This window comes from Felis catus, chromosome C1, assembly GCF_018350175.1.
Source record: "Felis catus isolate Fca126 chromosome C1, F.catus_Fca126_mat1.0, whole genome shotgun sequence".
Taxonomy (NCBI): Eukaryota; Metazoa; Chordata; class Mammalia; order Carnivora; family Felidae; genus Felis; species Felis catus.
In genome coordinates this window covers 112,192,210-112,206,100 of record NC_058375.1, presented here as the reverse complement: position 1 = coordinate 112,206,100, position 13,891 = coordinate 112,192,210, and the positions used below count along the sequence as shown (strand labels likewise).

Sequence of the window (13,891 nt, the reverse complement as noted above, 5' to 3'; positions counted from 1 at the left end):
ACACACCATGTTAGGTCTTACTACACACTGCTGTCTACCTTCTAAGAACTCCTAATCCAGAGGGGAAGGCAGATAAATCAATAGCACTAAGAACATGAGAAAAAATAGAGACACAAACCACAGACTGAAAGAGCATCCAATAATGTCACTCAAATAAGTATGAGAAAGTAGACATCAGATGAAATTGAAATGAAGAGAAAAAATTCAAAGAGTAAGTAGCACTTAATAAAGAAGTAGACAGAAATTTAGGCAGAGGCAGCAACACATGTGAAGTTACAGAGACCTGAAGCAGCACATTACTTTAGGGAACTATACCTAGTTCCTTAAAGCAGGAGGAAAGGCTGCTTCTAGGGCCAGAGAAGGAGCCAGAAGGTTAGCCAGTTCCAGGTCATTGAAGGCCAAATGGTCTGAGGGAAGCCTTTTGAGTGATATCCGGCAAGACTACTGAAAGATGCTCAGCAGAGGCATGATGTGGATAAATTTTCTTTTCAAAAAGCCCATTTGGCTCTGTGGAGGAGAGGTGAGAGAGGTCTGTTTCAGAAGCAGGTAGACCAAGGAAACATCAGGAGAGGACTTGGAGGAGCCAAGGGAATGGTGGTGGTAAGATGAGAAGGAGTCAGATCTCTGTGAGAGGCATCTACAGGACTGGTGTGACCTTGGGAAAGATACCGTTCTGAGACTCAGTTTCCTTTTCAGCAATGTAGAAAAATAACATCTAATTCATAGGGTTTTTTTTTTTTTATATTAGACCCACTAAACGGTAGCCATGTTTGATTTTTGTTTACTATTACATAAAAGGAAAACTCCTTAAAAGGCATCATATGCAGATGGACTTTAGGTGTTCACCAATCATGGAAAAGAACAAGAAACAAGGTGATTCGAATCAAGCATCTGCGATGTCTGTGAGGTATGTTCAGATGCTAGAGTAGACCCTCATCTGGAGATCTTGAGGCAGCAAAACAGTGTGGGGAAGGATGCTGGGGGCCTTGGAGCCTGGACCCTATCACGTCAAGGCTGTGCCACCTGTTCTGAGTTACAACCCCTTGAGAATCAGTTTCCTATTTTTAAATGAGGATATTGTCCTTGGAATTAAATAACGTGGAAGAAATATGACTCTTATCACGTAACAAAGGCTAAGAGACCAACCGATTTAGAATTTTCTCCCACTGCCTCCCACATTCTAATGCCCCTTTCTCTACCTGCTCTATTCTGCTTTGTACTGTTCCATCCGGTAGCCATTCACCAATATTTATATTACACTGCACAACATACTGAATAGTATATTTAATTATGAGTTTTTGCTTATAATTTGTCTCTTCTTTCTACCCCCCCCCCCAACACACACTGAATATAAGCTCCATAAGGGCATGGATTTAGTTTTATTCACAGGGCAGTGCTTAGCATAGTCTAGATGCCTAGTAAATATTTGCTGAAAAATGGGTATTTTTATTAGCATTAGTATTAGATTTATATTAGTGTTAATATTATTGACTACTAATATTTGAACATCCTTTCTCTCTGAGTTGGGCCTAAAATCACTTGATTGGGGCTTGCTGTTGAGGTGACAGCCCATGCCCCTGCATGTTCAGTGGTGCTCCCCGCTCAGATGTTTCTACCAGTGGCACCAGCTGCATTTCACCCAGTCACCAACCTGACTTCGTTTTCCTGTCTTCCCTCGAAGCTATTTAAACAAGGCAATCACATCTTCCCAAGGGAATCAGGGGATACCCACCCTGTTATTGCTACAAAGCCTGCCTCCCATAGACCCTGTTTATTCACTTTATTTTCTAGTATAACCCTTATGCTACCCTGCTTCGCAGGTGCTGTCTTCCTCCTCCATGCTGTAAACACATGTGAGTCGTAAACTGCTATAAATCTCACCGGTCCAAGGTCAGGTGTCTTGTGTCCAGCCATCTTGTGCTATTTAGGGCAGGGAATCCCACTCTCCCCAGTGGAGTGAATATAAGGGAAGCAGAATACAGGGCCTGTGGCTTCTGGTTGAATTCAGCAGTGAAGAAAATAGTCAGCAATCATAGGGAGAAAGGGAAGAGATCAGGATATTTCTTTGCGCTCCCTCCTTTCGCCTCCCTCTGACTGCAACACATGCCAGGAGCTACTCTATTCACAGATCCACACCACCCCTCAGCCAGTGGCTCTCCTGCTTACTCCCTGTCTCCCTCCAGCCTCAGGAGTAATGTGGCCCATCGTGACTGATCCCTGCTGCCACAGCATCCTGTTCCTCTAACCCCCACATCTCTTCAAAGAGCCCCCATGCTAAAAATTATCTTCAAAATCTCAGCTGTTTTCTGCCAGCCCCTGTCTTTAAAAAAGTGGGTTATTAGCACTTACATGATATTTTGAGCCCCAATATAAGGTGAAGCCACATAGGCAGTAAGTGTCCAAAAAGAACAGCTCCACATACTGAGCCCTGGAGTTGACTAACGTTCAGAAATCAGGAACCTGAGGAGGAATAAGCAAAGGAGACAAGGAGGAGGAAAACATTTCAAACAAGAGGAGCTCAGGAACCCAAGGCCCCAGGTGAGAACCAGCCCTTTCCATCTGCAAACCTCCAAGATGTCCATGTGGATGTGGCTGGTATGTAAATAGGAGTGTAGCAGGGAGGGTCTAAAGAGTCAGGATGGCCTTGTGCACAGGGAGGGAAACCAAAAGACCAGGACCTTCCCTTTGTAATGTCCTTATATTTCCTATAATTCATGAAGTTACCTAAACTTCACCTTTGTTATTTTAGTCACGACAACAGGGCAATCATTTGAAATGATCATTCAGGACTGACCATACTCTTCCACAAACTGATCATCTTTTCAAAAAATTTTATTATGCTCATGCATCTGTGGCATCAGACATGGCATAGAGATAATGACTTATCGTTACCCAACATGTGGGCTTTTCACATGGATCAATGAACAGATGGAGCTTGAATAATCGAGAGGCATCTTTACTCAGGTATCTGGCAGTTGCTATGCATTGGCTGGGACCTCAACTGGGATTGTGATTTAAAACAAAACAAAACATTGCTTCTCCCCCGGCCCCTGCTGAATTTGCAGCGTTCCAGAGGCTGGGGGGCATGCCACTGAGGCACAGCTCCTCCTGGAGGGCCTGGGTGGGTGCCATCCCTTTGTCTTTCCTCTCACGAGATGAGTTAATTCTAAGATGGAAACAATATGAAACACACGTCCAAGCTTTGGAGGGCAAATACACAGATCTTAATTCTAATGATGTAACTGGGTTAAGGAAATCAGAAGAAAAACTAAAGCAACAAGAGTCTGCTCACTGGGAAAACATCCTTGTAATGTGACTAGCCACCAAGGAGCAAGAGATGCCAGAGTCTACTACTCAAATCCAGTACCTCAAGCAAGTCCAGCGGCCTAGCATCACCCAACTGAGATCAACGATGGTAGACCCAACGGTCAACTTGTTTTTCCTAGAAATGAAAGGTGAACTGGAACAGACTAAAGACAAACTGGAACAAGCCCAAAATGAACTGAGTGCATGGAAGTACACACCTGATGGGTAAACAAATCATACTCCCCAGTCAAGACTTCCCGGACAGTCCCACTGCAAGAAAGCTGTGGGACAGCCAAGTACTCATTTCCACACCAAGACTCAGACTTTTTGAACCAAAAAAAGCCACATTCTTATACTATCCAGCTTGTAATGGTTAGCGTAAAACTTACCAGTTGAACCCTGTGTTTCAGCTTTTTTCTCTTCCCTCTCCCCTTGCTTCAGAGGCCTGATGGCGTCAGACTATTCTGAAGAAGTGGTCACAGCCAAAAAAATTCCCCTTCTAGAACATGTAGACACTTGAGAAACGTTTCTGTTTGAAGAAAATAGAGGGAGAAACAGAAGTCTTAAGTGTGTGGCACACTGTGTCTTCAGACAGTTTGGAGGAATGAAAACCTAGAGATTTAAAATCATGAACTGAACATGTAAAATTCCAGTAAAATGTAAAAATGGAATATGCATCACTCTTAACCTTGAGCATAGTGACTTAGAGACACTGTATATCAGTTTTGCCAATAAGACTGTGGACTTTTTGATTGTTGTTGAACTTCTGGGTCAAAACTCAAATGAGGTGAATTTTGCCTTTAAAGAGTTTCATTTGCTAAGAACCAACTTAATACTTGTGAAAAAATCAATAATAGATGTCAGTACAAGTAGTTCATATATTTAACCATTTAGTTTGGGACTCTATATTACTGAATTGAGCCTTAAATCAATGTGGGTTTAATCAATGGTTTGTTCTTTGAATGGTTGCTAATGCTGTAGATAATCTTATTGAGGACTGTACAAACACAAAGGTGTGGTATCAAACTTCAGGTTGAAAATGTTTGAAGCCTTATGAACATTCATTTCACTACTAAATTATATAAAGATATTGCCTATGATGAGACTCACCATGTTATTTTTTTCAGTAGTTAAATTAAATCCCCATTCCATTCAACAGGCACATGTTGAAAGAGCACTGTTGTTGGTGTTAATGGGGCAATGTGTTGCCTTCATTGTATTTAGGCCTTTTGTATTGCACTCTTGATATTAAATTAAATGTACCTTGAATAAAGAAAAAAAACACCTGCAATACGCTTTTCCGTGTGCCCTCTGTTTTCTTACATCATGGTGTCCTCAAAGAAGTAGTATTTCTTCTAAGAAAGGTCTCTACTCCAAACACTACTGTTCTAAGAAGGTAGACACCTCAAGAGTTGTACAACATCACATTTTATGGGTTACAAGGGAGCCACAAACCCACTCAGATTCAAAGGGGGGAGAAATAGATTCCACCTCTTGATGGGGGTGTGGGAAGTTCTATAAACGTATATGGAAAAAGAAAATTATTATAAGCTGTTTTGAAAAATGCAATCTACCATGTTTAGGATTGTTGGGATTTTTCCAAACTTCTTGTTCTCTTAATCTATTTGTTTCTAGGCCATGCTGAAAGTATTAAACCTAATAGTGAAATGTTTATGAAGACCATGTACTTAATATCCAGAAAATTAGAAAACAAAACAACACCAACAGGGTATATGACTTAGGTTAAATAGACAAATTCCCAGAAAGACATAAACTATTGAAATTGACAAGGAGAAGTAGAAAATTTGAATAGATTTAGGAATTAGAAAGATTAAATGAACAATTTAAAAAGTACCTATGAAAAAATTCCAGGCCCAGAATGATTCACTGGTGAATTCTACCCAACATTTAATAATCAATTCAAATTCTTACAAACTTTTCTAAAATAAAAGAAGAGTGGGAAAGAATGTTCCCAACTCATTTTTGGAGACTAGAATGACCCTGGTATGAAACCAGAAAAATATATTACAAGAAAAGAAAGCTTTAGATCAATATCTCTTATGAATATAGACACAAAAATTCTCAACAAAATACTAGCAAACTGAATCCAGCAACATATGAAAGGGATCATACACCATGATCAAGTGGGAATTATCCCAGGAATGCAAAGTTGGTCTAACATCCAAGAATCAATTAATGTAATCTATCCTATCAATGAAATAAAAGACAAAAATTATGAGATCATCTCCATATATATGGAAAAACCATTTGATCACAATAAACACCAAATTATGATAAAAAAGAACACTCAACTAAGATTAGAACTTCTTCAAACTAATAAAGGGCATGTATGAAAATCCACAGCTAACATCATACTTAATGATGAATAATGAATGATTACCTAAATATTAGGAATAAGACAAGGATGTTTGCTTTTACCACTCCTTTGCAATATTGTGCTGAGGTTCCAGTCAGGGAAATTAGTCAAATATATGTATGAAATCCAGATTGAAAAGAAGGAAGTAAAACTGTACTTGTAAGTATCTGTTCATGTTATAGAAAATCCTGAGATACACTAATATATGTATATATATATTATTCAGCAATCTTGCTGAATTTATTATTTGTTCTAATATATATGTTTTATAATATACATATAATATATTGTATATATTATATATATGTTCTAATATATATATTACATAATATACATGTATATATATACACATATGTATATCTACATATATATATACATACATAATATATGTATATATTATATATATACACAATATATGTATATATTATGTATACACATATATGTGTATATTATGTATACACAATATATGTATATGTATATATATATATATATATACACACACACACAAGAACCAATAAGTTCAGCAAGATTGCAGGGTACAAAAGCAATATATATAAATCAATTGTATTTCTATATACTTGCAATGAACAATTTAAAAATTAAATAAGGGAAAAATTATATATTCAATAGGCTCAAAAAGAATAAAATATTTAGGAATATATTTAACAAAAGAAATGCACAATTACACACTTAAAAAAATAAAACATTTTTTAAATAAATTTTTAAAAACCTAAATACATGGACAGACATCCTATGTTCATGGATTGGAAGATGTAACATGGTTAAAATAGCAATACACTCTAAATTGATCTAGATATTAAGGGCAATGAGTATCAAAATCCTAGCAGAAATACAGATGGATAAGCTAATCCTAAAATTCATACAGAGATGTAAGGAACTCAGACTAGCTAAAGCAATTTTGAGCAAGAAAAACTAGGAAGACTCAAATTGCCCAATTTTAAAACTAACTACAAAGCTACAATAGTTCAAACAGTATGGTACTGGCATCAGAGTAGTACTCTCATAAAATTGAGAGTCCAGAAATAAACTCATTTTCAAAAGTTAAACTTGTTTTTCCAAAAAGGTATTGAAACTGGGAAGAGCAGTCTTTTCAACAAAAGGTGTTAATATAATTGGATACCTGCAGGCAAAAGAATAAAGTTAAACTGTTTGCAGCATACCCAAAAATTGACTCGGAATGGATCATAAGGCTACATATGAGAGCAAAAACTATATAACAGTATCTTAACGACCTTGACTTAGACAACTTCTACTTAGATTGGGCACTTTAAGCTCACATGACAAAAGACAAATGAGACTTCATAAAAATGTAAAACCTTGTGTCTTAAAGGACACAATCAAGGACTGAAAAGACAACACACAGAATTGGAGAAAATATTTGGAAATGCTACCTATAATAAGACACTTGTATCTAGAATATATAAAGAATTCTTACAACTCAATAATAAGACAAATATCTCAATTTAAAAATAGGCAAAGGGTACAAATGGTCATTTCTTCAAAGACAAAATATATGCCCAATAAGAACATGAAAAGATGCTCAATATCACTAACTATCAGGATAATGGAAATTAAATCACAATGAGATACCATGTTACACCCATGAGGATGGTTATAATAAAAAAAGATAATAACGTATGTTGGCGGGATGTAAAGAGATTGGAACCTTGAGACATTACAGGTGAGGATATAAAATGGTGCAGCTGCTTTGGAAAAAAAGTTTGGTAGTTCCTTAAAAAGTTAAACAAGGCGCGGCGCCTGGGTGGCTCAGTCGGTTAAGCGGCCGACTTTGGCTCAGGTCATGATCTCATGGTCTGTGAGTTCGAGCCCCGCGTCGGGCTCTGTGCTGACAGCTCAGAACCTGGAGCCTGTTTCAGATTCTGTGTCTCCCTCTCTCTGACCCTCCCTTGTTCATGCTCTCTCTCTGTCTCAAAAATAAATAAACGTTAAAAAAATTAAAAAAAAAAAAGTTAAACAAGGCATTATTATTTTATCTGACAAATCTACTCCTAGGCATTAGCCAAAAGAAATGAAGACCTATGTCTACACAAAAACTTGTACACAGATGTTCATAGGAGTATTATTCATAATAACCAAAAAGTGAAAACAACTGATGAATGGATAAATAAAATGTGACAGGGACGCCTGGGTGGCTCAGTCAGTTAAGTGTCTGACTTTGCCTCAGGTCATGATCTCAAGGTTCAAGAGTTTGAGCCCTGCATCAGGCTCTGTGCTGAAACTCAGAGCCTGGAGCCTGCTTCCGATTCTGTGTCTCTTTCTCTCTCTGTCCTCCCCCACTCGCACTCTGTGTCTCTCAAAAATAAATAAACATTTAAATAAATAAATAAATAAATAAATAAGGCATGCCATATGACCAAATATTGTTTGGCAATAAAAAAAAAGCACCAATACATGCACCTTGAAACTATTTTGCTAAGTAAAAGAAGCTAGTTACAAAAGACGCCATACTATATGATTCCACTTATCTGAAATGTCCAGAATATGCAAATAGAGAGACAGAAATTAGATTAGTAATTGCCTAGGTTGGTGAGGGAGAGGGAGTTTGAAGGGCATGGAAGTGATTGAGAGTGCTTACTGGGTATCATTTAGGGAGTGATGAAGTGTTCTAAATTTGTGGTGATATCTGTACAACTCTGAGTACAGTAAAAGCCATGCAATTATACATTTTAAGTGGGACCATCAAATGGTATATGAATTATATTTGAATAATATAACAGGTCGCCTGGGTGGCTCGGTCAGTTAAGCATCCAACTTCAGCTCAGGTCATGATCTTGCAGTTTGTGAGTTCCAGCCCCACGTGGGGCTCTGTGCTAATAGCTAGGAGCCTGGAGCCTACTTCAGATTCTGTCTTCCTCTCTCTCTGCCCCTCCCCAACTCATGCTTGTGCACTCTCTCTCTCTCTCTGTCTCCTAAAAACTACATAAACATTAAAAAAATAATGTTTTATTTTTAATAAATAAATAAATAAATAAATATTAAAATATTTATATTAAAATATTAAAATAAATAAACAATGTAATTATTGCAAAAATAATAATATAATTATATTAATTAATAATTAATAATAATACAGTAATTATTATTGAAAACAGTAACAGATGCCTGTTAACAATAAGGTGCCTGGGTGGCTCAGTCGGTTAAGCACCTAGACTCTTGATTTTGACTCAGGTCATGATCTCACAGTTTGTGAGTTTGGGCCTCACATCGGGCTCCACACTGTAGGATTCTCTCTCTTCCTCTCTCTCTGCCCCTCCTGTCTTGCGCACACACACTCTCTCTCTCTCAAAATAAATAAACTTAAAAAAAAAAAAAACAGAAAAACCCAAAGTTGTTAACTAAATGATTTTTATTTTTGAAATTTTGTCTTACTTCACAGAAAAAAGGTGACTGACATCTGACCTACAGAAGCTGTCTTGCTCCCCCCAAGCCAGAAGACACCTGAGAAGTTCCTAATCCTAGTGATGTCCACTGTCTGAGATGCTCTTCCCCACACCTGCACTCCTAGCAATGTCCAAGGGACAAGCTGTAGAGTAGTAAGTTTTTAGTACCCTATTAAAATGGTCCTTTTTCACCACTTCCAGGACAGGGAAGCATCTTGCTATTAAAAAGTTTTAAGAATTTGTCTCTAAATTGTTAACTTCTGATACAAAAAGAGCTGTATGTATCCTACTGCTGTAAATAATAATCCCTCTTTTTTATAAAAGATTTTATTCTTAAGTAAACTCTACACTCCATGTGGGGTTTGAACTTACAACCCCAAGATCAAGAGTCACATGTTCTACCGACTGAGCCAGCCATGATCACTTTTTTTTTTGTCATGTCAGCTTTTTCCCCGAAGGCATACAGAGGGACAATCAGTGCGTACAGGATGTGAGTCATAGCCGAACGGCCATGTGAACCTCTCATGGGCTTCACACTGGAAATAAAGACACATTTTAAACTGACACTAATTCACCAATTCCATCCGTGGTATTTTTTAGGATTCCCAGAGAGGCAAAAATAGCACATAAACCGTAATTGTTTTGACTACGTGAGCCCCTCCCCCACCAGAAGCAAAAGTTTGCCTCTGAAGCATGAAAATCTGGTCATTCTCACTACCGCCTTTCTCTAGGCTCGCCTTAACTTCTTTTTGGCCCTGTTTTAGGTGGGCCTGCTCTACACCATTGGGTCAGGAGGCTAAGCAGGCACCTGCTTCCACTCGGAAAGTCCCTCCGGAACAGCATCAGGTTGTCTCCAGAGCTCCGGATGGCAGCGCCTACTCCTGGAAGCCCAGAGACCCTGCTGGGGCCATGCAGCTCTGGGCATGCCTCTGAACTTCTCTGGACCTCCCACAACTTTTTATCGTGTTATCACAAATGCTAAATCCTAGTCTAGTTTCTTCATAGGGCCACTGCGGAAAATAGAGCCGAAGTGTGTGAAAGCGATTAGAACACTTTTAAACTGCTTTACAAATGCCTACCAAGCTGCGGGCAATAGTGCCAAAGTGCTCATCTCACAGATGAGGCACCCGGGACCAGGGCTGAGTTCCTGGACCACACAGTGGCAGCGTCAGGCCTAGAATCAGAGTCTTCACGGCATCCCTTTTCCTCCAGATGGGACTCCCACTCACCCACAGGCTGTTCTCAGAAGACCAAACCCATCTCCCTGCAAATTATAGGAATCGATTTCCTTGGTAATCCTTCCATGTGGTTTTATAAATCAATTAGCTTTTAAAATATACTGTAAATTTCTGCATCTGCTACTTTAGAATATCGATTGTATCTGTCAAAGATTTATTGTGGGTCAGAAATTTCTGTTTGATGAGGCTCACTGAAAAAGATTAGGGAAGTATCTTAAGTAACCATCAAATGGACTGCTCAATTATCAATAGGCAGATTGTCTGAAATGCTTTTTCTCTTTTTGTGCATTGCCCCCGGGGAGAGAACAAATAAAGAGGTCAGGATCAAAGAAGATAATTTCTATCAAAAGCACTCCGTGACCATCAAACTTGTGAGGATCAATATGTTATTTAAAAGAGTTCATGATAACATAATAATATGTACATTATGTTATGTTAAAAAGCAGGATCCAAAAGTGTCTGTTAACTACATGCAAAGATATATACATACACAGAACAGCAAAGAAAACTGTAAAGGATCCTCCCGCTGCCCCTAAGTAGCCCTCATGCATCTATCTGGTAAGCTACCTCCCTGCAAAAGCAGGCCTGGCTTTCGGGGATGCTGGAGGGTCTGAGTGGAGCGAGGAAAAGGGCTGATCTTTGTGTCCCACATGAGCAAACCTCCCCCGTTTCCCTGGATGGTTCAAAAGGAAGACTCTCATTTCTTTGCTGTCCTTGCACATACCTGATGTCCACATGGCTGTGCTGACCTTCTCAGGGACACAGATACACAAACAACTCGGCTTTTGTGGGGGCCCCTGTAGTTCCAGGACTTTACAAACATTCACACATGTGTAGACTGCGAGCAGTCGGACGTGCAGCGGAATCCACACTTTGCTTTCCTCTCTTGACATCAAGTCTTGATACTTTCATTCCAGAATAAAGGTGGGGCCTTCTGACGCTCTACAACTGCCCAGGACTCCAGGACTCCAGGACTCCAGTGCATCTTTATTTTACCAGTCCGTAACAGAGGGCATTTGGGTCCATTCCAGTCTTTTGACATTACAAACAAGGCTCCCCTTGTATGCAGCAGGCATACTTTTTTATTTCAATACATCATACCGGATTGTTTTCCAGAAATATGAAACTCACACTTCCATCAGGAAGATTAAGCATACCTATTTCTCCAGCATTACCAGCCCCATTCCATGTTCTTTGGTGACAGGAAAGGTGCTTTGCTTTGCATTCCTGTAGCTACTGGAGAGGTTGAGCATCTTTTCACATAATTTTTAGGCTTTGGTGTTTTCTCTGTGAAATCTGTAAATGTTCCATTCATCATACTTTCCCATTATTCCCTTGGAGTATCAGTTTTGCAATTTGTTAGAGCTTTGAGTACAGAGTTTGTCAAATGGTATGCAGTAATATTGATACACATGGATGAGAAGCACGCTGAAATGTAGGTCCTCAGGCAGCCCTGTTGCTCAGGCTGCACACAGCCCCATTCACTCACCCCAGGACACTGAACTCACACCATCCACTTTTATATGTGCTATGATATGAACTAAGTTGGCAGGTGTGCATTACACAGAAATCGATGGCATATGAATGGCAATTTGTGTTCACTCGGTCTTGGTGTTTAGTGTTTGCCTTTGTCCGTGGCATCACTTAGTATAAACTCTTTGGGTCATTTTATATAATGATTTATATCTACCTTCCCTCTGAACATTTGATATTCCTGTATAATTATTTAAATATAGTTTCCCAAGGGCAGGGGTTTTTGTTTGTTTCATTCACTGCAATATCCTTAGTGCCTAGAACAGTGTCTGGCATGGAGTAGATGATCAATAAACAGTAGTTAAACTAATGAATTAATGACAATGCAGTATGGGAAATGCAATGTAATGGATAAATGTATACGTATACATAAATGTATATGTATATTGTGTGTGTGTTTCTCTCAAAAAGTAAGGCTCACCAATGGGGATGACGAGTGGTATATGTCTTTCACAATCATTGTAATGCATCTCTCCTTTCTCTTTATGTCCCACATGTCTGCCTGCTCAATGCCCCCTTTCTCTGTGCTGAAGGATCAAGGGTGAGGCCACAGGCCACTCTGGAGCTTACTGGAACTCTAAGAGCCAGTTCCCAGTGGATACTTTCTCCAGATCCCTTTGTGGCACTGAAGGGACCCTGTTTGCCATGGTGAGGCTCTTCCGTACCTAGCTGTGCCCAGTTGCCACAATACTGGAGGAATCAGCTAAACCCTAATGTCCTCAGCTACTTCCAGTATCAGGATGCCTAATGCTACAGAGAAAATGAGCATAGGTAATCAGGACTCAAAGACCACTATTCATATAGACCACTATAGGACCACTCAGGACTGGTGTGAGTGGTTGTACAGAACATCCAGAGGGACAGTGAAAAGCAGTCAGGCAGGCGTTACATTCAAATCCCGTCTCTGCCCATTACTGGTGCACAATCTCGGGCTTGAATTTCGTTGAACTGGGGTGTCTGGTATGTAAAAAGGTAACAATACCTACCACCACGTTGTGCTAATTACATGCTGTAAAGTCTCTAAAACTTTGGGGTAATCAATAATCACTGTTACTGCTACAGCAGCATTTCCAGAGAAGCTTTCTGCTACTTCTGTACGAGGCATCCTTTGACAAGACTTTACATATTTGCAAACAGCCTCCCACTGTGTTTCCATCGCAGGTGCAGAGCTACTGATAACACCAGATGTGTTATCACAAATTATCATTGGATTTCCTCACCGTGTTTAGAGCATGCTTTATCATTTCTGCTGACAGAGCGTTTGCAGGGTGAGGGGGCTGCAGTCCAAGAGGCCCTTCAGGCAGCAAACTGCACTGGGACTCACCATCCAGGACCCTGCTCCAGACTTAGGGCTGTGCCTACCCCCAGGAAGAAGCTAAATCAGTATCAAATCATAGAATCAAGTCAAAATGCTGGAGAGGGAACAGTATGTGGGGAACAAGATCATTACTGCCCATTCCTTTCCTGTTCCATCCGCCTCTGATGAGGCTGTTGCCCCACCACCCACAGAGCGTCAGAAGTCCCCATCTCACCCTGTCTCAAACACTCCATGCCCTTCATAACACTGGTTTCCCTTCAAGCCCCAGTCCTCACACCACTTTTCAACCCCCTCCTTTCCATACTCCATCACAGACGTCTGTCTCCCTTATATTTTTACAACGCTGCTAGCAAGTCAACTCACAACGAGACTTGTATTCCAGATGGCTAAGTACATACATTGGTTTTGTTTTCTCTCCTAAGACCCTGAAAGGATGGCAGATGCATAAATGGGAATAAATCTATACTAAAACATGGAACCATGAGAAAGTGCTCATCAGTGAGCAAAAGACCCAACACACTTCTGGAAGGTGGGGCTGAGGCTTCTACCGTGGCTGCTAGAGCCATGGGAAAAGCCCACCTGATCCTGGCAGTGGGGTGGGGGTTAAGGTGGGCAAGAGGAGGTAATGAATGGCTCTTTCCATTCAACTTGAATCACACCCTGCCAGTCACAGGCACAATAATGTACAAACCACCTT

The 13,891-nt window shown here is 39.9% G+C and overlaps 1 pseudogene; it reads left to right on the top strand.

Annotated features, from left to right (window-relative positions):
- Positions 1–3,085: 3,085 nt before the first annotated feature.
- LOC123379092 lies at positions 3,086–3,826 on the top strand (annotated as a pseudogene).
- The last annotated feature ends 10,065 nt before the right edge of the window (positions 3,827–13,891 follow it).